Below are 27098 nucleotides of genomic sequence, written 5' to 3'. Positions count from 1 at the left end.
GTTCTATAGCAAATTTGTTCCCCACTTCGCCACCAAGACGCACTGTTGGAAGGCGGACCCCGAGGAGTCGGTGCGACCACCAAGGGGGGGGGGCCCTCACACTGCACGAAGTAGCCGAGCGCTGCCGAGAAGTCTCCTGAGAGATCCTTCTCCTATCACGTCCTAGCACAGTAACACCACCACACAGGACTCAAGGAGGTTGTCTTGTGACAAGCAATTCTTTATCAGCAATAAAAAGGTTACGAGGTCAATATTTACACGAAGGGATCGAGGGATCCACCAAAAGTCTCAGTGTCTCTTTGGAAGGGTCGGGGTAGCGGGACAGTCTTTGGCAGGAATGCGGTACGAGGGTACCTGGGGCCCAGTTCTTATCCTCAAGCTGGAGGACCTCCGGATCTCGGAGGGGTTGAGCCGCGACGGCGTCAGCAGGGCTCTGGCGTACAGTTCGTGGAGAGCCGCGATCCAATCAGCAGGGCTCTCAAGATGGTTTCTGCTCAGCTCGAGCCGCGACGTCGTCAGCAGGGCTCCGAGGGAGGTTTCAGCGAGGTTGGGCCGCGACGGCGTCAGCAGGGCTCCGATGTTCCAGGTGGTTCAGAAAGGGTTCACAGGAAGGAGCCGCGACGCAGTCAGCAGGGCTCGTGATGGTTCCGACAAGAGTTCTTCTCCGTAGGGTCAGCCGCGATTCAATCAGCAGGGCTCTCGACTCCGGGATACAACTGCCGAGCTGTGGTGGGGTCGCCCCAGATATAGGTCTGGAGCCCTTTGATGTCCGGACCTATGCGCCCGAGGGGGCGGGGTGGCCGGGTGGAGGTGGCCAGACGCCCAGCAGGAGAGGCGCCAGGCCCATGGGAGTTGCAGGGCGATCACACCTCGAGAGGGGAGGACAGTTGGGGGTCCCATCGATACTGTCCTCCGCCGGGGGCGATGAATGGTTCCTGCGGCACCCCCTGGCTAGTTCGTGGTGCCTCGATGTCGGGGCTTCGCTGGGGTCGAGGCCGGGTTGAGCGGGGTCGCGCCGGCTGGTGCACGGTGTGACGTGGATGCCAACAAGATGGCGGAGCCACGAGGAGTATGCGTCCACGTGCAGCTCCGGGTGAAGGGCCTTGGTGCAGTTCAGACGGGTGGCCCGTGACGGCCGGGGCGGGGAACGGGCACAATCCAGGGGGTTAAGGACCACGCCACGAGGCCGGTCCAACAGGCGTCCCCCCCAGCCGAAGGCATGGAGAGTCACCCATCTCCTTGGGGATTCTCCTCGTCAAGGCGGAAGAAGCGGGACAGGCCGTCGGCGTTGGCGTGGTCATTGCCGGGCCGGTGTTCGACGTCAAAGTCCATCCCTTGTAGCGAGATGGACCACCGCAGCAGCTTGGGGTTCTCGCCCCGCATTTGCATTAGCCATTGCAAGGGCCGGTGGTCGGTCTGGACCCGGAAGTGGGTGCCAAAGAGGTAGGGCCGGAGCTTCTTGAGGGCCCACACCACAGCGAAGGCCTCACGCTCAATAGTGCTCCAGCGTTGCTCTCGGGGCAGTAGTCGTCGGCTGATGAAGGCCACTGGTCGGTCGAGCCCCTTTTCGTCGGCTTGGGATAGGACGGCCCCGATCCCATACTCGGAGGCGTCCGTCTGTACCACGAACTCCTTCTGGTAGTCCGGGGCCTGCAGCACCGGAGCAGTACACATGGCTGTCTTTAGGGTGTCGAAGGCTGTTTGGCAGCGGGGTGTCCAGTGTACCTTCTTGGGCTGCTTTTTGGACGTTAACTCTGTGAGGGGGCCAACAATGCTCCCATAGTCCCGGATAAACCGCCGGTAGTATCCGGTGAGGCCCAGGAAGGCCCGGACAGCGGTCTGGGTAGTGGGGGGTTCCCAGGTCTGGATGGCATCTATCTTTGCTTGGAGGGGGGCCACCTGCCCGCTCCCCACTTGATGGCCCAGGTAGGTCACGGATCCGTGGCCGATTTGGCATTTGCTGGCCTTGATTGTGAGCCCGGCCCGCTGAAGGGCGGCCAGGACGGCCTTCAGGTGGAGAAGGTGCTCGGCCCAGTGGTTGCTGTACACGGCAATGTCATCTAAGTAGGCCGCGCTGAAGGCCTCAAGCCCGGCCAAAACCTTGTTCACCAGTCTTTGGAAGGTGGCCGGGGCGTTCTTCATTCCGAAGGGCATCACCCGAAAGTGGTAATGCCCATCCGGGGTCGAAAAGGCGGATCTTTCTTGGGCGCCGGGGGTGAGCTGGATTTGCCAGTACCCGGCGGTGAGGTCCAGCGTGCTCAAGTAGCGAGCGGCCCCTAGGCGGTCGATGAGTTCGTCGGCCCGGGGTATCGGGTGTGCGTCTGTCTTGGTTACTGCATTCAGGGCTCGGTAGTCCACGCAGAATCGCAACTCCGGGGGGTGACCGGGAGCTGCGGCCTTGGGCACCAGGACGACAGGGCTGGCCCACGGGCTGTCGGAAGGCTCGATGACCCCCAGGGCCAGCATCTTCGCTACTTCGGCCTGGATGCAGGCCCGCACTCGGTCAGGCACCCGGTAGGCTCTGTGTCGTATGGGGGGGCTCTCCCCGGTGTCGACATCGTGGACGCACCAGTGGGTCACCCCCGGGGTGAGAGAGAAGAGGGCTGCGTAGTCCCGCAGTAATTGCTGGCAGTCGTTGCGCTGTTCCGGGGTCAGGGACGAGGCGAGTTGGACCCCTTCGATCGATCCATCGTGAATGTCGGATTGCAAGAGGTCGGGCAAGGGCTCGGAGTCGTCCTCGCCCCCTTCGTCAGTCGCCAGCAGCAGGCTCAGTTCGGTCCGGGCGAAGTGGGGTTTTAGCCTGTTAGCATGTAGGACCCGGAGGGGGTTCCGGGGGGACTCCAGATCGACCAGGTAGGTGACGGGACTTTTCTTCTCCACCACCTTGAAGGGCCCGGTCCACTTGTCCTGGAGGGCGCCGGGTTCGACCGGGGCCATGACCCATACTTTCTGTCCTGGCTCGAATTCTATAGTAGAGGTGTTGCGATCGTACCACCGCTTCATGTCCTCCTGGCTGGCCTCGAGGTTGGCTTCGGCCATGGCTCGGAACCTGCGGGTCTGGTTTCGGAGGGTCAGGAGGTATCGGTAGACGTCAGGAGGGGCTCCTCGGGGCTTCATCTCCCAGCCCTCCTTGACCAGGCTGAGCGGTCCGCGGACCGGGTGTCCATACAATAGTTCAAACGGGCTGAACCCCAGGGACTTCTGCGGGACCTTCCGATAGGCAAACAGGAGGCAGGGCAGCAGGACATCCCATTTCCGCCTGAGGGGTTCTTCCAGGCCCTGGATCATCCCTTTTAATGTTCGGTTGAACCGCTCAACCAGTCCGTTCCCCTGAGGGTGATAGGGGGTCGTGAACTTGTATGTGACCCCGCACTGTTGCCACAGAGACCGCATGTACCTGGAGATAAAGTTCGTGCCGCGGTCGCTCACCACTTCGCTGGGGAATCCCACTCGGGAGAAGATCCCCATCAAGGCCCGGCCTACCACAGGGGCCGTTATAGTTCTTAGCGGGACCGCCTCCGGGTACCTGGTGGCGTGGTCCACGAGGACCAGGATGAAGCGGTGGCCCAGGGCGGTTTGGGGGTCCAGGGGTCCCACAATATCGATTCCGACCCGTTCGAACGGGGTGCTGACGGCTGGAAAGGGCTGGAGGGGGGCCTTGACCCGACCCCCCGTCTTTCCGCTGGCTTGGCAGGTCTGGCAGGACCGGCAGTGGTTGTCCACATCTCTCCGCATCCGGGGCCAGTAGAAGTGGGTCACCAGACGACTGTACGTTTTGTCTTGCCCCAAGTGTCCGGCGAGGGGCACATCATGGGCCAGGTGGAGAAGGAACTCCCGGAAGCGGAGGGGGACCACCAACACGCGGCTGGCCCCGAGTTCTGCTACTTTCTGTTCACTGTACAACAGGCCCTCGGTCCAGTAGATCCAGTGGGTGCCGGTCTGGTCACCGTTGGCTTGCGCGGTCGCCTGTTGTCGGACCCCTTCGAGAGAGGGACAGGACTGTTGTTCTTGCTGGAACTGCTCTCGGGTGGGGCCCCCTTCGTGTCGCCATTGTGTCAGCTCTGGGAGGGCGCTCGGAGAAGCCATCTCTTCGGGGGAGGATTCGCTGGGTCCAGGGTCGGTGTCCGCCTCCTCCTCGCTGCTGGTGGGAGGGGGTGTGAGCCCCTCGGGCTGGGCGGTCCCGGAGGTCAAGGATGAGCGGGGGGCCTGGGCGGTCATGGACCGGGTGATGGCGCAGGCCCAATCAGCCAGTCCCAACATTCGGAGGTGCTCTCGTCGCTCTACTTGAGCCCAGGGGGAACTTTCCAAGTCGTTCCCCAGGAGGCAGTCGACCGGGGCGTCGTCGCGCACTGTCACCTTCAGCAGGCCCGTCACCCCTCCCCACTCGAAGGGGACCAGGGCCATCTGGCATAGGCTTTCACTGTTGTCGGCCGTCCGTACGGGGCACAGCACATTCGGTAGAATCTGCCCAGGGGTCACCAGGTGGCAGCGGACAGCGGTGATACTGGCGCCTGTGTCACGAAGGGCTTCGGCCCGTTGTCCATTGACCGTGACCTGATGCCGGTACTTCTGGGTGTTGGTTGGGATGGGGGTGCAGGGTACCATCTCTCGGCTACCCAGGCAGACCAGGGACATGGCTGCCGGCTCCCACTCAGTGTTCTCTCGGTCGAGGGCCTCCTCTTCCTCTTCTCCTCCCCCCAAGGCGGCGGCTGTCAGCTGCCGGGGCGGGTGCCCGCCGGCCCCGTTTCTTCGGTTCAGAGGGCAGGCCGGATCGCTGGCAAAGTGTCCTGTTTGTTGGCAGCCGTAGCAGGTCACTGGCGGCCGTGGTCCGGGTCGGGCCGGGCCCACCTTTCGGGCTAGGCTCGGGGAGAGATGTGGCTGCGGTGGCCCTCGAGGGGGGCTCCTGGGGGCCCCGGCGGGAGGGTCTCGGTTCCTGTTCGGCCCTCCCCCCCCACCGCGCTGGCGGGGGGGTCCGTTGGGGTTCCTCTGGTACTCCCCCATTGAGTTCCGGGGGACCCGGGAGTTGACCCATCGATCGGCCTCGACGGCAAGTTTTCGCGGGTCGGTCATTTTGCTGTCGAGGAGGTGCTGTCTCAGTTCCACGAAGCAATTGTTGGAAAGGTGTTCCCACACGATGAGGTCGACCAGCTGCCCGTAGGTGGTTACTTTGCTCCCTTTGATCCACCCTTCTAGGGCCCGACTGAAAAAGTCCACATATTCCACCCATGTGGTACCCGGGATTTTCTTGCAGTCTCTGAACCGCTGGCGGTACATTTCCGCTGTTAGCCCGTAGCGGGTGAGCAGGGCCTCCTTCATGTGCTCGTAGGAGGTCATCACCTCCTCCGGTAGCTGGAGCAGCGTGTCCCGCCCCTCACTCAGGAACCGCCCCCACAGGCCCGCGCCCCAGTCCTTTCGGGGCACCCGATGAGAGGTCATGGCCACCTCGTAGGCCTTGAACCATTGTTGGATGTCGTCATTCTTGTAATACTCCTTGACGACTTCTTTCGGGATATGTACCTTGGCCTCGGAAGGCGGTAGAGTGTCTCTAGTACTGGGGGTGTCAGTCCCTCCGTTCTTGGCCTTGATCTCGAGCTCCTTGAGACTGCGCTCGTGCTCAAGAGTTAGTTTCTTTTCCTCCAACTCCCGGTGTCGTCTCTTCTCCTCTATCTCTTCTTGAAGGCGCAGCTGCTCTAGGGCCAGTTTCTTTTCTGCCAGCTGGAGTTCACCGTCCAGCCGCAGTCGGGCGAGCTCTAGCTCGTGGCTCCGGACCTTTTCCCGCTCTCGTATTTCTTCTTCGGAGAGGCCGGTTTCTAGGCTCTTTCTTCCTCCGGTTGCCGGAGTCCGTGCGGTTGCTGTGGTCTCAGTCAGGGGCAAGGGCCCTTCTTCCTGGGAGGGGCCTGCCCCGGCCTCCAACCATGCCCTCAGAGCTTTCTGCATCTCCTCTTTGGTACCTAGGCTGGTGGTTGCAATGCCTTTGTCTTTGCAGAACTGTTTCAATTCTTTGTGCGTATATTCTTCCAGCCGTTCGGGCTGGAACTCCATTGTCGCGTTGTTTTCCTGGCTGCTCATGATGCTGTTCGTTTGGATGGGTAGCTAGTGGGTACTGGCTGGTACGTACTGCGTTCGGCTCGGATCCCGTCGCTGGCCACCAAATGTTGGAAGGCGGACCCCGAGGAGTCGGTGCGACCACCAAGGGGGGGGGGCCCTCACACTGCACGAAGTAGCCGAGCGCTGCCGAGAAGTCTCCTGAGAGATCCTTCTCCTATCACGTCCTAGCACAGTAACACCACCACACAGGACTCAAGGAGGTTGTCTTGTGACAAGCAATTCTTTATCAGCAATAAAAAGGTTACGAGGTCAATATTTACACGAAGGGATCGAGGGATCCACCAAAAGTCTCAGTGTCTCTTTGGAAGGGTCGGGGTAGCGGGACAGTCTTTGGCAGGAATGCGGTACGAGGGTACCTGGGGCCCAGTTCTTATCCTCAAGCTGGAGGACCTCCGGATCTCGGAGGGGTTGAGCCGCGACGGCGTCAGCAGGGCTCTGGCGTACAGTTCGTGGAGAGCCGCGATCCAATCAGCAGGGCTCTCAAGATGGTTTCTGCTCAGCTCGAGCCGCGACGTCGTCAGCAGGGCTCCGAGGGAGGTTTCAGCGAGGTTGGGCCGCGACGGCGTCAGCAGGGCTCCGATGTTCCAGGTGGTTCAGAAAGGGTTCACAGGAAGGAGCCGCGACGCAGTCAGCAGGGCTCGTGATGGTTCCGACAAGAGTTCTTCTCCGTAGGGTCAGCCGCGATTCAATCAGCAGGGCTCTCGACTCCGGGATACAACTGCCGAGCTGTGGTGGGGTCGCCCCAGATATAGGTCTGGAGCCCTTTGATGTCCGGACCTATGCGCCCGAGGGGGCGGGGTGGCCGGGTGGAGGTGGCCAGACGCCCAGCAGGAGAGGCGCCAGGCCCATGGGAGTTGCAGGGCGATCACACCTCGAGAGGGGAGGACAGTTGGGGGTCCCATCGATACTGTCCTCCGCCGGGGGCGATGAATGGTTCCTGCGGCACCCCCTGGCTAGTTCGTGGTGCCTCGATGTCGGGGCTTCGCTGGGGTCGAGGCCGGGTTGAGCGGGGTCGCGCCGGCTGGTGCACGGTGTGACGTGGATGCCAACAAGATGGCGGAGCCACGAGGAGTATGCGTCCACGTGCAGCTCCGGGTGAAGGGCCTTGGTGCAGTTCAGACGGGTGGCCCGTGACGGCCGGGGCGGGGAACGGGCACAATCCAGGGGGTTAAGGACCACGCCACGAGGCCGGGTCCAACACGCACCACTTGAGACAGCTGATAAGGAACAAAACCAAATTTGAGTGGACTGAGGAGACACAAGAGGAGTTTCGCAGGATAAAAGCGGACATCAGCACGGCAATCCCGCTGAGTGGCTATGATCCCCGAGCCGGGACAATCCTGACGACGGATGCCCGTGACCGGGGTCTGGGAGCAGTCCTTATGCAGGAATTGGAAGGTGGAGATTTAGCCACCCTCAGCTTCGCATCCCGATCGCTGTCTCCCACGGAACAAAAGTACAGCGTCATAGAAAAGGAGATGCTGGCAGTAGTATGGGCCATGGGCAAGTTCCGCCAGTTCTTATGGGGAACGAGATTCCGATTGAGGACAGACCACAAGCCCTTGATCAAAGTACTAACATCGTCTGGGCATGCCACGGCGACGCCCCGCATCGCGAAGCTGAAGCTGTTGGACTAAAGATATGATGTGGAGCACATCCCAGGGCAAAAGAACAAAGTAGCCGACTACCTTAGTCGAGCAGCGGCCATGGAGGAAGCCCCCAAGACATCTGAAGACGAGGACAGTAAAGTAGCATTCATGGACGATCACGAGCAAGTGATAAGCATGCACGAATGGAGGGAAGCGTACGAGACAGACGCGGACTTAGAAGCAGTCAAGCAATGCGTCCTAAAGGGGTGGCCTGAAAAAAAGCACTTGGGAGCGATGCTTAGGAAGTTCTTCGAAGTGAGAGAGGAGTTGTCTGTCTGTGACCAAGGGATTTTCCTGAGGAGAGGGGAAAAAGTAGTCCCCCCGAACAATTTGATACCACACCTGCTGACTCTCATCCACGAGGGCCACCTGGGTATCGTCAAGACAAATTTGAGAGCGAAACAAGTGTATTGGTGGCCGGCGATGGACAACCAGATAGAGAGGCATGTGCGGGAGTGTAGCCAGTGCCAAGGGGCTGACAAATCCCTGAGCCTACTGCGCCCACCCCTGGGGAAGTTTGACAACCCGGTGAATCCTTGGGAAGACCTAGCCATAGACATACTTGGGCCGATACTGGACAAGCAGGGCATCCAGAAATATGCGTTGGTTCTTGTGGACAAGTACTCCAAGTGGCCGGAGGTGGATGTACAAGAGGATATGGATACAGACAAGATACTGAGGTTCCTGACGGCAGTATTTCTCAGGGAAGGCATCCTTCGCTCCATCCTAAGCGACAATGGGCCTCAATTCGTGTCCGACAAATGGAACACGTACATGGCGAGGAACAGCATTAGGATAAAACACACGTCGATATACCACCCCGCAGGGAATGGTCAAGCCGAAAGATTCAACCGTGTCATCATGGGGTCGGTGCAAGCAGCGATTGCGAGCGGAAAAGACTGGGAAAAGGAACTGAAGAGTATGGTGTGGGCGTACAGGATCACACCCACCAGCACAGGGTACAGCCCCTTACAGATCTTGAGGGGTAGAGACCCCTTTACGAAAGACAATGTGGCTTGGAAGGAGCGGACCATCACGAGTAAGTGGTCGCCTGCTGTCGTACGTCACAACCTAGAGAGAGCCCAAAGGATATATGCGGAACACTATAACAAAAGGAGAAGCGTCAAAGAGACGGAACTCGAGAAGGGAGAGTGGGTGCGGGTTAAGCTGGCCCAATTGCGAAGGAAGGGGGACAGCAAATTTAGCGCACCGATGCAATTGGAAGAAGTTTACAACCGTTCTGCCCTACTCAGCGACGGGAAGCTGTGGTCACAGGAGCGCATGTCCAAGTGCAACAAGATCATGCAGTGGGACGGACGGGACAATGGACAAGGGATACCGTCCCGGCCTCAAGGGACTGAGGCAAGGCTGGCAGACAACATATCAAGCAGCCCGAGAGAAAGCGGAGGTGAAGCGGTCTGAAATGATGATGAGGGTCGGGGTACCTCGGAACCTTGGGGAAGTGGTAGCAGATCTCCCGGGAAAGGAGTGATCCCGAACATCGGGAGGGAAGACCAGAGAACCTCCCGGGAGAACGCCGTCCCCTCCTCAGGCACTCCGGTGAGGTGTACCCAGAGTGGAAGGACAGTGGTGAAACCTACGAGGTTTAGAGACTTTGAGATGGAGGACTGATGGGGAACACACGCAAGTAATCATTTTCTGTTATTAATGTGTAAGGAGAGAAGGGAGAGAATGCACGCAAGTAATAATTTTCTTGTTGTTATGTATAAGGAAAAAAGGAAGATATGTAGAGTTGCGGTCTAGTCGTTGCGTCCACGCGATGACGTAGGCGCGCAGCGGCCATTTTGGGGCTCATTAGCGCCGAGTCTGTGCACCGGCAAGACGGCCCCCGGCGCTCTCCCTCGAGTTATAATTAGCCTGTATTAGTGAATAAAGAGAGCCCTGTTATCACCTACATGAGCGTCTCTGCTATCATTGCCCCTGAAGGCTAACCTCCACAACAGATACCTCACAGTGCAGTAAACGGCAGAGCAGTGGCACAGACTTCTCACAGTATAGTAAGATGCAATGCAGATTTATCATAGTGCAGTAGAACGCAATCCAGTTTACACAGATTCATCATAGTGTAGTAAGGTGCAATTCAGTAGAACAGATTCCTCACAGTGCAGTAAGATAAAGTGCAGTGCACAGAATCCTTACAGTGCAGCAATATACAGTGCATTGCACATATCTTCTCTTTAACACACAAGATGCCCACAAACACCCCCAGGGCCCCCGGATAGAAGAGCCCAGCTCAGCAAGGCTCCGGCAGAGATTCCCTCCAGGATTATTCGGTCTATTTCTACAAACACAGAAGGTGCTGACAATCTCCTACCTGAGCAGAAACCTGTGCAGACATGTCCAGGCTCTCTCCTCCCCCTAGGGGGCGGGGGGGGGGCAGGGGCAGATCTGGGGTCTGAGGGGGAGGGGGTCTGTGTGGGTCTGAAGAGGAAGGTAACTGGACAAACAATGGATCCTTCCTCCTCTGCGGCAGACAGGACACACCAGGAGAGACAAGAAGTGATGTCAGCATCCGCTGCTGGTGCTGTCTCTGCCGCCGCTGACCCGGAAGAGGAAATCCTTCTCTCTTTCATCTAATGTGCTCAATGGGTTTCATCAGCAGGCGAGGCGCTCCCTCTGGTGGCCGCTGACGGAACCGCCGCTTTTAGGCTCCAGCAGTAAATACATTTCACACAAACAAGCATTGGTGCCTGCAAAGACCTGGGATTTCAGATGTCACAGACGTGAATGTTTTTAAGGGTCAGACAGTTTAAGTACAGGGCCTCACACTTGGTTGCTGCTGTAGAAAAGTATTTATAGCTTCACTCCAGATGAGCATCTTCCAAACACTGATGTAAAGGACTAAAGAGTATTTACAGAAATGTGACAACTGGAAGTAACAGTCTGTATTTCAATGAATATATGAGTATTTCGGAAAGTTTTTCAATTAAACTGGGCAGCTTAATTGCCGGTTTTTCAAATCCAGAGCGTGGTACTCAGGAAAGTAAACAGAGGAAAGTGCCATGGAGTTTTAAACACCAAATCAAGTAGAATGGGGCATAGGTCATGTGTCAAAGCGACAATTAAAGGAACAGCTTATTTCAATTTTTCCTGTGTCTGTGGCTTATTCCTTATATATGATACGGTTTTATATCCTCGAACTAGACTGAAATTTAGGCCCTAATTAGGTTTTGAGTTTCTGATTTAAGAGCACAACTGTCTCAGACGTGCATACATCAGAGCCCTCAAGCCTCACTCATCACGAGTGACACTAACACATTTGGGGGTCGTGCTGAGGTCTCACTCAAACCTGGCCCATTCTTCAAAGCTAAGGGATTAACTAGAACTTCACAAGTGACTATTCGGCACAGAGCAGACCCTCTGTCCCACATTTTGTTGGCAAAACTTTTCTCATATTTCACCATGAGGACAGCACACAGTTCAGTAGAATGTTAAATTGAATGTCTATTTTAGAGAGACTTGGTTGTCAATCTTATCACTTTACATGCGTTCTGATCAAGTCTAAAAATTCAGTAATGTCTCTTCCTTTGATATTGTCAAAATCAAATGTTAAGTGACACCACTCTCTGTGTCTTTTTTTAATACCTCAATTCTTTATTGATTTTTCATATACAATCAGCATATAACAGGTATGAAAGTTTATCGGTTCAGCAGAGTCCAAGATACTGTGTAAACTAGAACTTGTGAGAAGACATTGATAACAAGAAAACAATAAATAAAATAACCCCTCCAGATAGAGGTGATGTGGCTCAGAAGATCCCGCAGATGATCAGGGAAGGAGGATGAGGGAGAACACGAGGGGAAGGGACATGGAAAAAAAAATGTCAGGGTGCCAGGCCCCATGGTCGCCCCCAAAAAGACAACTCCCACTACGAAGGCCGTAGCCAGCTAACTCTTACCATGGTGTGTTAAATTCTGGAATATTGACATTTTGTGAAGCAAGGTCAGACGGGCCATGAATTGCGGTGCCACCCCTAGTTTGGTCATCAAGGTATCCCAAACGGAGCCCCAGTAGCACAAAGTACTGTACAGTCCGCAGGAAATGCAAAATGTCACAGGCGAGTGCGCCACACCGTCAGCACCTCCAGCACTTGGAATCGTCTGCCATATGTGCTTTGTAGATCCACTCCGGCGTCCAGTGCCAGTGGTGTAGGACCTTGAAATAACTGAATTTCAACCTGACCTCCTGGAGGAAACTGCCATGGTCTTTCCAAAGGTCGTGCCCGTCCTGCTCAGAGAGTGAGAGGCCCAGCCTCGGCTCCAACAAACAGCATAGATTGTGGGCAGTGGTGCTCAAAAAAAGTCTGTCCGCAGCTGTAACATACAATGCAACCATAGTGTCCTTGTATCCTTTCCACAACAGGATATAATGCAACATTGGGACAGTCTCAAGATCATAAGGGGGGGCACCCAGCATGTGTCGCAGGCTCTGCATGAGCTGTCTCAAGATCGTAAGGGGGAGCACCCAGCATGTGTCGCAGGCTGTGCATGAGCTGTCTGAAGATCATAAGGGGGAGCACCCAGCATGTGTCGCAGGCTCGGCATGAGCTGTCTCAAGATCATAAGTGGGGGAGCACCCAGCATGTGTCGCAGGCTCTGCTTGAGCTGTCTCAAGATCGTAAGGGGAGCACCCAGCATGTGTCACAGGCTCTGCATGAGCTGTCTCAAGATTGTAAGCCGGAGCACCCAGCATGTGTTGCAGGCTCTGCATGAGCTGTCTCAGGATCGTAAGGGGGCACCCAGCATTTGTCGCAGGCTCTGCATGAGCTGTCTCAAGATCATAAGGGGGGTGTCGGCGTGTGGGTGTTGCGGGCCGGAAAGTCAGACGAGGAGGCCAGATATAGTGGGCTATAGTGTAGTTTTATTGAACAGAAGTTCCGTTTACACGGGGGTGAGGGTTTAGAGGTAGCTGGGGAAGACTCCCTCGTCGCGGTCGTCGGGGTCGGTACTTCCGGGACGTCTCCGTTCTTGGTTGCAACCGGCGACGGTAGACAGGGCGGGTGCTCCTCGGAGGACCGGAAGAGAAAGAAAGAGGAGCCGTTAGTCCTGCAGGGACTCAGATGAAGACACTGTCCCCGAGACCAAAAGGTGAAGAGGAGGAAGCAGACCGTGTGGGAAAAGGGGCAAGAAGGGGAAAGGCAAGGGGTTGGTACAGGAAGGATGCTCGGAAAGGTTTGTGAGAAAAAGCTATGTACACGGTGCAGGGTGCTGTATACAATTTACAAGGTGGCTGGATGTGATTGTGAAGATAGAGGGACGCTATATACAAGGGGGGGTTTCGTATGTACATAGAGCACTTTAACAGACTGAGGGTATGGTGGAAGGTACTCACGCGCTCCGCCGTAACTCTCCTCCGAGTTACGGCCGCTCTTCAGCTACCTCCGGGGGACTCCACCAGTCTTCCGACCACTCCTCGAGTTCTCCGCTTCCGTCTTCGTTTTATGCGTTATCGCCAGCCGAGAGTTCCTGCCACGATCTTTCGACGACTCCAGTCTCTTCGGATCCGCCTTTTCTGTGGTCGTCTGGTTGTAGGTGGGCGGGACTTCCGGGGCACCGGGCAAGTCCTTCCGCTCCTTCGTCACTCCTGATTGGACCCTGAAAGAGAGAGAGGGGCGGGGACTCCGTTGTCACGGACGCTTTGGTGATCCTTCGGTTTTGTGGGTCCTGGAAGGGATAGCGCTGGAGAGGAGGTAATCCGGGCGGTGGGCGTGAGGGATTGGGCACCGGGGGAAAGGATCCGTCACATCCCCTTCCCCTAGGTGTCTTTCGTGTACCGGTTGAGGACATGGGATAACGGGACAGGTAGTCCGCGTTTCCTTGGTCTGCCCTTTTTTGGTGTACTGTGGTGAAGCGATAGGGTTGTAGGGCAAGGAACCAGCGAAGGACCCGGTCGTTATGTCCTTTGTTTCGGGCTATCCATTCCAGAGGGGCATGGTCGGTGTATATGGTGAATTCACGACCCTCTAAGTAGTAGCGGAGACTTTCTACTGCCCACTTAATAGCCAGGGCTTCTTTTTCTACCACAGCATAATTGCGTTCTCGGGGAAATAACTTCCGGCTGAGGTAGAGAATGGGTTTCTCATTACCAAACGGGTCCTTTTGGGATAATACTGCCCCCAACCCCTGTTCTGAGGCGTCTGTCTGCAAAAGGAAGGGCCGTGTGTAATCAGGGCTCACAAGTACGGGACCAGAGGTCAAAGCATGTTTGAGGTCGGAAAAGGCCTCCCATAACAAGGGTGTTGGGTTTCGGAGCAATGTCTCCGTGGCTGCGGAGTTTTTTAACAGGTCTGTGAGAGGGGCTGCTCTTTGTGAAAAATTGGGTACAAACCTCCGATAATACCCTAGGAGGCCTAGGAATGCACGGAGGTCTTTTTTCATTTTCGGGAAGGGGAGGGAACGGATGGCTTCGGTTTTGGTATATTGGGGTCGGATGAGGCCCTCCCCCAGGAGGTATCCCAGATATTGTACTGTTTGTGCAGCCAGGGTGGTTTTGGCGGGATTGATTGTGAAGCCATATGACCCCCAGGGAGGTGATGACCTTGTGAAGGTGGTCCAAGTGTTGTTCCCAGCTATCACTATAGATGATTATGTCGTCTAGGTATGCCCCCGCATACAGGGTGTGGGGTCTTAAGACGTGGTTCATGGCTCGTTGAAATGTGGCGGGGGCACCGTGAAGGCCGAACGGGAGAACAAGGAACTGGTACAACCCCTCAGGGGTGGAAAACGCTGTTTTCTTCCTGTCCTCTTGCCTGAGGGGTATCTGCCAATACCCTTTACAGAGGTCTAGCGTGGAGATGAATTGTGCCTTCCCTATGCGTTCGATCATCTCGTCGACGCGCGGCAGGGGATACGTGTCAAAGGATGAAATTTTGTTGACTTCCCGGAAGTCAATGCAAAATCTGACTGACCCGTCAGGTTTGGGAACGAGGACGATTGGAGAGTTCCAGTCGCTTACTGAGGGTTCTATTATGCCCATTTGCAGCATTAGTTCGGTTTCTTCTTTTATAATCGCCCGACGGGCTTCAGGGACTCGGTATGGCCTTTGTCTGACCACCTTCCCGGGTATCGTGGGTATGGTGTGTTCGGTGATGGTCGTATGACCCGGTACCGAGGAGAACACGTGACGTAAGGGGTATAGGCGATTTTTGAGGTCGTGACAGTGTTGGGGTGGTAGCCCCGAGTCTATACAGGTGGCAAAGGAAAGGGGTATCTGTTCTACAGTGGTAGAGAGGACGGGACGGGGGCCTTCCCACTTTTTTAGCAGATTCACGTGAAAGATCTGTTTGGTGGCTCGTGTAGGATCCAGTTCTATCTCATAAGTGACAGAGGTTATCTGTCGAAGCACGGAATACGGGCCCTGCCACTGCCCTAGGAGTTTATGATCGGAGGATGGCATCATCAACAGTACCAAATCCCCTACGGAGATGTTCCGGGTTTTTGTCCCCTTGTCATACTGTACTTTCTGTTTATTCTGGGCGTTTTCCAGGTTTTGGTGTACGATGTCTCTCATCATTGCCAAGTGGGTTTGCAGGTTGTTTATGTATTCTGGGAGGGGGCGAGTGCGGTTGGGTTCGGCTTCCCAGGCTTCCTGGGCCATGTCTAACAGGGTACGTGGGGGCCGGCCATATAGCAACTCATAGGGCGAATAGCCGGTGCTACTCTGGGTTTTGCAACGTATAGCGAACAACGCTAAGGGCAGCATATCTTCCCACCTTTTGGCTTCCAACCCCAATAACTTCTTCAGCGTTTGTTTCAAGGTAGCATTATAACGCTCCACCAGCCCATCGGTCTGTGGATGGTATGCCGAAGTCCGGATTTGTTTGATCCCCAGTTGTGAACAGACCTGTTTCATTAAGGCTGATACAAAGGGGGTGCCCTGATCGGTTAGGATCTCTCGGGGAAATCCTACCCGAGAGAATACGGAGATGAGGGCTTTCGCTATGTTCTGGGTAGTAGGTTGTCGTAGGGGCAAAGCCTCCGGGAAGCGTGTGGCGTAGTCCACGAGGACCAGGGCATATCGACAGCCGCTACGAGAGGGCAACAAGGGGCCTATGATGTCCATCCCTACTCTACTAAACGGGATGTCAATGATAGGGAGAGGTTGTAGGGGTACCCGAGGGGGTCGATACCTGCTGTTTTTTTGACACACCGGGCACTCCCGGCAGTATGTTTTTACTTGTTGGTGGACCCCGGGCCAGTAGAATCTCTCCAGAATGGTTTGGCTGGTTTTTTCATCACCAAAATGTCCGCCCAGGAGATGGCTATGGGCGAGAAACAGGACCTTCTCGCGGAAAGGGCCGGGGATCAACAGTTGGGGCTTTTGTTGTGCCCCTCCCTTTCGGTATAATAACCCCTGTTTTTTGTAGAAGTAGGGACCTACGGTAAGAGGATCCTCGTGTTCTAACGCCTTAGCCCAGGCTTCCTGCAGGACGGGGTCTTCTTGTTGAGCTGCTCTGAATTCTTGGTCTATCTGCCATGGATGTTCGTCCGGGATCGCTGGGAAGACGTCGACATAGTCCCTTTTCTCCTTCTTTTTCTGTGCTTTGGTTTTCGGGAGCTTGGGTTGAGTTGTTGGAGAGGATAGCCCCTGCGGAAAGGGGGCTTCTTCCCACCATTGGTTGAGGGAATCCGTGGAGTCCTGAAGAAGGCCGGTTAAACCGGGATAGTCACTCCCCAATATGGCTTCTTCTGGAAGCGAGGGAATAAGCCCTATGGTGAGGGTGGTTCCCGGATCCTTTGGATGTTGGACTTGGACTTGGGTGGTGGGATATCTCTTCGTATCGCCGTGCACACATTGAATGGCGACTGTTCCTGAGGGGGGTTCGACTGAGGTCTGCAGGACCTGGGGTCGGAGAACGCTCTGTCGACATCCAGAGTCTGCCAGAGCTGTGAGGGTTTGTCCGTTTATGTTCACTGGTCGGTGGAAGGAGGGCGGTTCAGAACCGGGTACGGAACAAACATAGTTCCTGGCCAGGCACATTCGAGCGATGTGACCAAAGTCCCCGCACCCGTAACATTGGGGTCCAGGGTTGGTAGGTCGCGTGGGCATCGGTGTAGGAAACAAAGGGGTCATTACTGGTTTTTTAGGTAGAAGAGGGCGGAGAGGTCTGATGCCGGTGGTGAGAGGGGGTTTCTGGGGATGTTCCTCCTTGCCTCGTGGGGTCTCCTGTGCTCGACTGTAGGCACTTGCTATTTCCACGGCGGTATCCAAAGATAGGCGGGCATGCTGACGTACCCACCATTGGGTACCGGGGTGTAGAGAGGAGAGAAATTGTTCTAGGTGTATCTTTTCTAGGATCTCCTCCTTAGTGGACGTTTCGGGTTTCAGCCACCGAGAGGTCAGGTCCTTGATTTGGAATGACAGGGCTCGGGGAGTCTCTTGTGGTCTTTCTTTGACCTGACGTAACCTCACCCGGTAGGCCTCTGCATCGATGCCCAATCGTTCCAATATGCACGTCTTGATATCCGCATACGGAGTGGTGCCTTGTACTTTGGCTTGTTGGTAAGCGGCCTGTAAGTCGCCAGTCAGTAATGGCCCCAGGTAATGACCCCAACGGTCGATAGGCCATGACGCAGCCTGGGCTAACCTCTCAAAATTCGTAAAGAAGAAATCCGGGTCTTCTCCCGGCACGAACTTCTGGAGGACCACCGAGGGTAATGAGGTTGTGGGTCTCTGTTGCTCCAGGACCGTGGTCAGTTTTCCCATGGCTTGTTCGTGGGTGTCTCCCTGGCCTTTCAGGACGTCGTGGAGCTGTCCACGGTCGTTTTCGGCGGTTTTCAGGAAGCGCTCATCAATGTCCCTAATTGTTCTTGGGAGGCAGCCATCCTTTGTAGTACGGCCTCCATGTCTCCAGCTGATCCCACTTCTGACACCAGCTGTCGGCGTGTGGGTGTTGCGGGCCGGAAAGTCAGACGAGGAGGCCAGATATAGTGGGCTATAGTGTAGTTTTATTGAACAGAAGTTCCGTTTACACGGGGGTGAGGGTTTAGAGGTAGCTGGGGAAGACTCCCTCGTCGCGGTCGTCGGGGTCGGTACTTCCGGGACGTCTCCGTTCTTGGTTGCAACCGGCGACGGTAGACAGGGCGGGTGCTCCTCGGAGGACCGGAAGAGAAAGAAAGAGGAGCCGTTAGTCCTGCAGGGACTCAGTCCCCGAGACCAAAAGGTGAAGAGGAGGAAGCAGACCGTGTGGGAAAAGGGGCAAGAAGGGGAAAGGCAAGGGGTTGGTACAGGAAGGATGCTCGGAAAGGTTTGTGAGAAAAAGCTATGTACACGGTGCAGGGTGCTGTATACAATTTACAAGGTGGCTGGATGTGATTGTGAAGATAGAGGGACGCTATATACAAGGGGGGGTTTCGTATGTACATAGAGCACTTTAACAGACTGAGGGTATGGTGGAAGGTACTCACGCGCTCCGCCGTAACTCTCCTCCGAGTTACGGCCGCTCTTCAGCTACCTCCGTGGGACTCCACCAGTCTTCCGACCACTCCTCGAGTTCTCCGCTTCCGTCTTCGTTTTCCGCGTTATCGCCAGCCGAGAGTTCCTGCCACGATCTTTCGACGACTCCAGTCTCTTCGGATCTGCCTTTTCTGTGGTCGTCTGGTTGTAGGTGGGCGGGACTTCCGGGGCACCGGGCGAGTCCTTCCGCTCCTTTGTCACTCCTGATTGGACCCTGAAAGAGAGAGAGGGGCGGGGACTCCGTTGTCACGGACGCTTTGGTGATCCTTCGGTTTTGTGGGTCCTGGAAGGGATAGCGCTGGAGAGGAGGTAATCCGGGCGGTGGGCGTGAGGGATTGGGGACCGGGGGAAAGGATCCGTCACATCGGGGCACCCAGCATGTGTCGCAGGCTCTGCATGAGCTGTCTCAAGATCGTAAGGGGGGGCATCCAGCATGTGTCGCAGGCTCTGCATCAGCTGTCTCAAGATCATAAGGGGGGGAGCACCCAGCATGTGTCGCAGGCTCTGCATGAGCTGTCTCAAGTTCATAAGGGGGGGAGCACTCAGCATGTGTCCCAGGCTCTGCATGAGCTGTCTGAAGATCAGAAGGGGGCACCCAGCATGTGTCGCAGGCGCTCTGCATGAGCTGTCTGAAGATCATAAGGGGGGGCACCCAGCATGTGGCGCAGGCTCTGCATGAGCTGTCTCAAGATCATAAGGGGGGGAGCACCCAGCATGTGTCGCAGGCTCTGCATGAGCTGTCTCAAGATCATAAGGGGGGCACCCAGCATGTGTCGCAGGCTCTGCATGAGCTGTCTCAAGATCATAATAGGGCACCCAGCATGTGTCGCAGGCTCTGCATGAGCTGTCTCAAGATCATAAGGGGGTGGCTCCCAGCACGTCTCGCAGGCTCTGCATGAGCTGTCTCAAGATCATAAGGGGTGGGCACCCACCATGTGTCACAGGCTGTGCATGAGCTGTCTCAAGATCATAAGGGGGGGCACCCAGCATGTGTCGCAGGATCTGCATGAGCTGTCTTAAGATCATAAGGGGGGGCACCCAGCATGTGTCGCAGGATCTGCATGAGCTGTCTTAAGATCATAAGGGGGGGGCACCCAGCATGTGTCGCAGGCTATGCATAGGCTGTCGGTACTGTCAGTGATGCGATTGTGGCAGCCCAAAATCACACATGAGAGTAGCAAAGGGGGTCAACTCACCGTTCCTTACATTATTGTCCACAGAGCGTATGCCTCTGGTCCTCCACTGTGTAATGGGAGTTCAGATCATACTTGGCCCCAAGCAGATCCTTGAGAAGAGCAAGGGTCAGCAATGCGTTATACGTCTGAGTCAGGTGAAACGTGAGGTCAGTCAACCAACACTGTTATGCCTCACAGTGGCACTTATAGGCAGCCATATCATTCATCAAATTGCCTCTCAGAGGCCATCCTGCTCTCCCACAGCACCTGTGCAGAGGAGATGGACCCAGCGTTCTCCTCCAAGTACTGGCTCAGATATTGGCGCCGTCCGTGCTTGTCTTCAGGGGCTTTATACCGTGCTGTATACATACGCCAACGGGCCTGAGGGGTTTGCAACAGTCGATTATGGTCGAGTAGCACAGGATCATGATCAGAGGTACTGCTCAGGAAGATCAAGGCATACACGTTTACAATGGACGCAGGAGGTGAAAGTATAGTCGACGTCCCTCAGGTGCGTCAATCACCATGGACCCATCAAGGCATGATCATTAATTATGTCAGAGAGGATGAACCGGTCTCGGGGCTGCCTGGTCGTATGGTTTCTGGACTTGTCAAGGTGCCATATTCCAGCACCCCCCCTCATGAGTACCCTGGCTGTCCCAAAGGAGAGCAGGAGTTTGGTCAGCCGCCGGGGCATGGATAGAGCCCACACACAAAGACTCACTGAGTATCTGAACCTTGGCAAAATTATATCTGCCCAGTGGGGTCCCGCCATGTCCGCAGTGTGCGAATCTCCAGGGATTTGTGCAATAAGATGTCCAACCCACTCTCCCCATGTTCCAAAGGAGTAGCTGGGTGTGTAAGGGTAGTCTGGATCCTGCTGGCATGTAGTACCGTACTCATCCAATCCCTTCTGAGTTTATCATGTTCAACAGGTGACAGGAGTTTCCTGGAGCAATGCTTCATCAAGGTGGTGCATCTTCTGAAATGAGAGGATTTTCTGCCTCTTGATAAAATAGGTCGGGCTGGAGACACTAAGGGGCATATTTACAAGTGGAGAGCTTCTGAAATGCAGGGCTGCACCGTATTTACAAGAATACGGTGCAGCCCTGCGTTTCCTGCAGGTGCTAGATTTAGCTGCTTAGCACCAATGCAGGCAGCCTGGTACCATAGTGCAAGGATGCCTGCGTTGAGGAGAACAGGCCTGCCAAGTACCACACATCAGGGGTTAGACTGACGCATTTCAATGTGGTGGTCCGCATCACTGTACTGAAATGCAGAGTCACACATTATTATAGCTTTCTGAGCTATCAAGTGCTGGAGTGCCGCTATAAAAATTAGAAGTAATACTGAAAAAAGCTGGCAGCGCACATTTAGGGTTCTGGTTTGGCTACATTCAGGCACGGTACTCCGATCCATCACGTGAGACTGCAAAGATTTGCCAAGTGCTGAGCTGTTTGCCAGGGCCGGTTTCGGTTTCCAGTCGGGCCGTGGCTCGCTCTGTCACAATATGTCCTACAGCCCCAGTCCTGGGGATGGAGGCGCTTGCATTATGTTGTCGATTTTATTCAGGTCTGGGTTCTGTCGCAGGCAAAAAGAAAATCCTAAATCATTATTAGTAGCCCGTGTCTTATCGGCGTGCGTAGCTGCTCCTCAATTGGTGATAACATAACTGCCATCACCTGCAGACAGCACCAGGCATATGTGGATCCGTGGGACAGCGCCTTGCCTGTTGATATGTTCTTGCAAGGCTTGCCACGCTACTTCATAATTGCCACAAGACAGACATTCCATCACCTCCCCAAAGGCCCTTAAGCTTTGCAGCAGACAGCAGCATTGAATGTACTTTTTCCTGGTGTGCTTGAGTCTGCCATGGTCAGGTCAAGAGAGCAGTCGGTCTGCTGCATCCTAGCGCCAGATATGAGAGTGACAACTCGGACGACTTCATGTCTGCAGGCAGCACACTCTCATGCAGGTGGACTTACAGCAGCCCTGAGCCGGGGCCTCAGAACAAGCACCACTGCCACGTCACTAGTGAAGCGCTCCGATGGGCAGACACACTCCCCCAGGCACTTGTGAAGTGGCAGCCTGGGGGAGTCCCGCAATTAGGGCCCGATTCACAACAGTAAACTGAGACGAAAGTCTATCTTTACTACTCGTAAATGCCCTTTGTGAATATCGAAAGTCGTAAAGTTAGACTGTTGTCTCAGTATCCCTTTGTGCATCGGGCCGTGAGTCTGTACTGAAGTTCACTCTGACTGCTGCAGGCAGATGTTTTAACAGTCGTAGGACCTAATTCCACTCAGTTTACGCCAAACTGAGACAGAGGCATAGTTTTCTTGATTCATATCTCACTCATTTGAAACGGACAAAATCTTTATGCATGTAGGTTAACTTGTTCCATCCACAAAGAGTGAAGGAAACATGCATGAAAAATATGAGATGAATGTTGTGTCTTAGGGACTTCTTAGTTCTCGTTGCTCAAATGGGTGTCATTTCTGATATTTATGTTTCCCTATATGTTTCATTTCTTGATTTTCTTTGCGAAAAAGTGTCACTCATAGTCATTAAAATGTCACTCATAATTACACTGAAATTATGAAAATGTTGCACATAGCAATCTGAAACCTTGGCAGCTCTGTGGATGTTTTCAAGATACACTCATTCAAGTGCAGGCCTCAAACTTGGTTGCTGCTGTAGAAAAGTATTTATAGCTTCACTTCTCGTGAGCATCTTCTAAAACCTGATATCGAGGACTCAAAGTAGTTACAGAAAGTTGACAACTGGAAGTGACAGATTGTATTTCATGGAATAAATGAGAATATTGGTCAGTGGTGCACTTTTTAAGAACTTTATCTGGTTTTTTCAAATGCACAGTGTGGTACATATCAAAGTAAACAGAGAAAAATACCACGCAGTTTTATACATTCGATCAAATACAGTGTGTGGCACAGTTCATGTGTCAAAGCAAACATTTAAAGGAAAGCTTGCTAGTTTTCCTATGTCCATGGGAAATTCCTTATATTTAATATGGTTTTACATCTTCGAACAAGATTGAAGTTGTGGCCCGAATTAGGTTTAGAGTTTCTGGTTTAAGAGCACAGTGGCCTATTAAAATATTAGGTTTGCGGCCTCTGTCAGGCATTGATACTTGGGACTGTCTCTTTGTTTGTTGCTTTGTTGACCACCTCCCTCTCTCAATCAATTAAATAATTTATTTTGCATAATAGTGCATAAAAGTACATAAAACATTTACAATAATTTAATAAAAAGACATTAAGGTTCCGATTCCGATCCTGTAAAACCCGGGTACGAATGGTCGTACGGAGCGTATTCTCCGTCCGACTCGTACCTGGGAAAACCACCTTACAAACCCGCAAGTACGATTCGTACAGAAATACAATTTCTGTACGAATCATAAAAAAGTACGTGCGGCGAAAAAATACCCACAATTCCGATCTGGGACATCGCGTACATAACGTCCGGACGGGGTCAGGCAACATTTTACAGACCAGCAAGTACGATCCGTGCCTACGTCACTCCGCACGGCTCATTTTTTACGGCAGCCAAAAACTCCCGGGAAATTGAGGACGACGCGAAGAAGGAGCACCGGTAAGCGACGGACAGCCATGGACACCATCCTACGTGTCATCCCGGCCCTTCTAGCCTACGACCTGGTGCACAGAAACAGACACAGACGCCGCAGAACGTCAGAACAACACCCAGGGGCAAAGGGGGGGGGGGGGGGGGGCGAGGGGCAGGAAACATAACCCCACCCAAGTTAAAAAATATATATCCTGCACATACATTTCCTCCAGGGTTTGGTCACTTCGGGGGGCGTGTCCATCAATCCCTACATACCACCACACCGTAAGTGGACCTGGACGCGTACCCGTCACCACTACAATTGTGGGACGGACCGTACCCACGCCCCCCAGAGCGTGGGTACGGTCCGTGCCACCATTGTAGTGGTGACGTAGGGGTACGCGTGGTACGGACCGTACCCACGCTCTGAGGGCATGGGTACGGGCCGTACCACGGTACCCCTACATCACCACTACAATGGTGGTACGGTCCGTATCACCATTGTAGTTGTGACGTAGGGGTACGCGTGGTACAGACCGTACCCACGCTCTGAGGGCATGGGTACAGGCCGTTCCACGGTACCCCTACATCACCACTACAATGGTGGTACGGACCGTACCCATGCCCTCAGAGCGTGGGTACGGTCCGTACCATGCGTACCCCTACGTCACCACTACAATGGTGGCACGGACCGTACCCATGCTCTGGGGGGGCGTGGGTACGGTCCGTACCACCATTGTAGTTGTGACGTAGGGGTACGCGTGGTACGGACCGTACCCCCGATCTGAGCGCATGGGTACAGGCCGTACCACACGTATCCCTACGTCACCACTACAATGGTGGTGGGGACCGTACCCATGCCCTCAGAGCATAGGTACAGTCCGTACCACGCGTACCCATACGTCACCACTACAATGGTGGCACGGACCGTACCGACGCTCTGGGGGACGTGGGTACGGTCCGTACCACCACTGTAGTTGTGACTTAGGGGTATGCGTGGTATGGACCGCACCCACGCTCTGAGGGCATGGGTACGGGCCGTACCACGCGTACCACTACGTCACCACTACAATGGTGGTACGGACCATACCAACGCTCTGAGGGCATGGTACGGGCCGTACCACGTGTACCCCTACGTCACCACTACAATGGTGGTACGGACCGTACCCACGCTCTGGGGTTGTGGGTACGGTCCGTACCACGCGTACCCCTACGTCACCACTACAATGGTGGTACGGACCGTACCACCATTGTAGTGGTGACGTAGGGGTACGCGTGGTACGGACCGTACACACCCTATGAATGCAGGGGTACGGTCCGTACCGCCCGTACCCCTACGGCACCAGTACATGATGGATACAAGGCGTACACACGCCACGAATGTTGGCTTACGGCCTGGTGCAGCACATTAGCAGTAAATTGGAGGGGGGTGTATGCCCAGGACAGCAGTGTACTACAGCAAGGGGGGGGGTTGGGTGGGTGGGTGGCTGCAGAGGACTCCCAGCAGTGGACAGAGACATGGGGGTGGGTGCAGAGGACTCCCAGCAGTGGACAGAGACATGGGGGTGGGTGCAGAGGACTCCCAGCAGTGGACAGAGACATGTGAGGGGTGGGTCCAGAGGACTCCCAGCAGTGGACAGAGACACGGGGGTGGGTGCCCATCACTCCCAGCAGTGGACAGAGACATGTGAGGGGTGGGTGCCCATCGCTCCCAGCAGTGGACAGAGACATGTGAGGGGTGGGTGCCCATCACTCCCAGCGTTGGACAGAGACATGTGAGGGGTGGGTGCCCATCACTCCCAGCAGTGGACAGAGACATGGGGGTGGGTGCAGAGGACTCCCAGCAGTGGACAGAGACATGTGAGCGGTGGGTGCCCATCACTCCCAGCAGTGGACAGAGACATGGGGGTGGGTGCAGAGGACTCCGAGCAGTGGACAGAGACATGTGAGTGGTGGGTGCCCATCACTCCCAGCAGTGGACAGAGACATGGGGTTGGGTCCAGAGGAATACCAGCAGTGGACAGAGACATGTGAGGGGTGGGTGCCTATCACTCCCAGCAGTGGACAGAGACATGGGGGTGGGTGCAGAGGACTCCCAGCAGTGGACAGAGACATGTGAGGGGTGGGTGCCCATCACTCCCAGTGTAAAACCCGGGTACGAATGGTCGTACGGAGCGTATTCTCCGTCCGACTCGTACCTGGGAAAACCACCTTACAAACCCGCAAGTACGATTCGTACAGAAATAAAATTTCTGTACGAATCATAAAAAAGTACGTGCGGCGAAAAAATACCCACAATTCCGATCTGGAACATCGCGTACATAATGTCCGGACGGGGTCAGGCAGCGTTTTACAGACCAGCAAGTACGATCCGTGCCTACGTCACTCCGCACGGCTCATTTTTTACGGCAGCCAAAAACTCCCGGGAAATTGAGGACGACGCGAAGAAGGAGCACCGGTACGCGACGGACAGCCATGGACACCATCCTACGTGACATCCCGGCCCTTCTAGCCTACGACCTGGTGCACAGAAACAGACGCAGACGCCGCAGAACTTCAGAACAACACCCAGGGGCAAAGGGGGGGGCGAGGGGCAGGAAACATAACCCCACCCAAGTTAAAAAATATATATCCTGCACATAAATTACCTCCAGGGTTTGGTCACTTCGGGGGGCGTGTCCACCAATCCCTACATACCACCACACCGTAAGTGGACCTGGACACGTACCCTTCACCACTACAATTGTGGGACGGACCGTACCCACGCCCCCCAGAGCGTGGGTACGGTCCATGCCACCATTGTAGTGGTGACGTAGGGGTACGCATGGTACGGACCGTACCCACGCTCTGAGGGCATGGGTACGGGCCGTACCACGGTACCCCTACATCACCACTACAATGGTGGTACGGTCCGTATCACCATTGTAGTTGTGACGTAGGGGTACGCGTGGTACAGACCGTACCCACGCTCTGAGGGCATGGGTACAGGCCGTTCCACGGTACCCCTACATCACCACTACAATGGTGGTACGGACCGTACCCATGCCCTCAGAGCGTGGGTACGGTCCGTACCATGCGTACCCCTACGTCACCACTACAATGGTGGCACGGACCGTACCCATGCTCTGGGGGGCGTGGGTACGGTCCGTACCACCATTGTAGTTGTGACGTAGGGGTACGCGTGGTACGGACCGTACCCCCGATCTGAGCGCATGGGTACGGGCCGTACCACACGTATCCCTACGTCACCACTACAATGGTGGTGGGGACCGTACCCATGCCCTCAGAGCATAGGTACAGTCCGTACCACGCGTACCCATACGTCACCACTACAATGGTGGCACGGACCGTACCGACGCTCTGGGGGACGTGGGTACGGTCCGTACCACCACTGTAGTTGTGACTTAGGGGTATGCGTGGTATGGACCGCACCCACGCTCTGAGGGCATGGGTACGGGCCGTACCACGCGTACCACTACGTCACCACTACAATGGTGGTACGGACCATACCAACGCTCTGAGGGCATGGTACGGGCCGTACCACGTGTACCCCTACGTCACCACTACAATGGTGGTACGGACCGTACCCACGCTCTGGGGTTGTGGGTACGGTCCGTACCACGCGTACCCCTACGTCACCACTACAATGGTGGTACGGCCCGTACCACCATTGTAGTGGTGACGTAGGGGTACGCGTGGTACGGACCGTACACACCCTATGAATGCAGGGGTACGGTCCGTACCGCCCGTACCCCTACGGCACCAGTACATGATGGATACAAGGCGTACACACGCCACGAATGTTGGCTTACGGCCTGGTGCAGCACATTAGCAGTAAATTGGAGGGGGGTGTATGCCCAGGACAGCAGTGTACTACAGCAAGGGGGGGGGTTGGGTGGGTGGGTGGCTGCAGAGGACTCCCAGCAGTGGACAGAGACATGGGGGTGGGTGCAGAGGACTCCCAGCAGTGGACAGAGACATGGGGGTGGGTGCAGAGGACTCCCAGCAGTGGACAGAGACATGTGAGGGGTGGGTCCAGAGGACTCCCAGCAGTGGACAGAGACACGGGGGTGGGTGCCCATCACTCCCAGCAGTGGACAGAGA

At 55.3% G+C, this 27098-nt stretch overlaps 1 protein-coding gene across 2 annotated transcripts in view; it reads right to left on the bottom strand.

The window, feature by feature from the left end:
• The window catches only part of LOC146838979 (uncharacterized), a 196277-nt gene that overhangs the window by 33626 nt on the left and 135553 nt on the right, over positions 1-27098 (bottom strand). The window contains exon 1 of one of the 2 annotated variants that reach the window (XM_085603013.1): positions 10093-10281. The exons of the other annotated variant lie outside the window; for it this stretch is intronic. The gene's annotated coding sequence lies outside the window, so the exon portion shown is untranslated. Of the gene's footprint in view, positions 1-10092; positions 10282-27098 lie in introns of those variants that run through there. 2 annotated transcript variants of the gene reach the window in all.

This window comes from Triturus cristatus, chromosome 4_2 (genome assembly GCF_964204655.1).
Source record: "Triturus cristatus chromosome 4_2, aTriCri1.1, whole genome shotgun sequence".
NCBI lineage: Eukaryota > Metazoa > Chordata > Amphibia > Caudata > Salamandridae > Triturus > Triturus cristatus.
The sequence above is the reverse complement of the archived record's forward strand: the minus strand, read 5'-3'. Positions and strand labels throughout refer to the sequence as shown.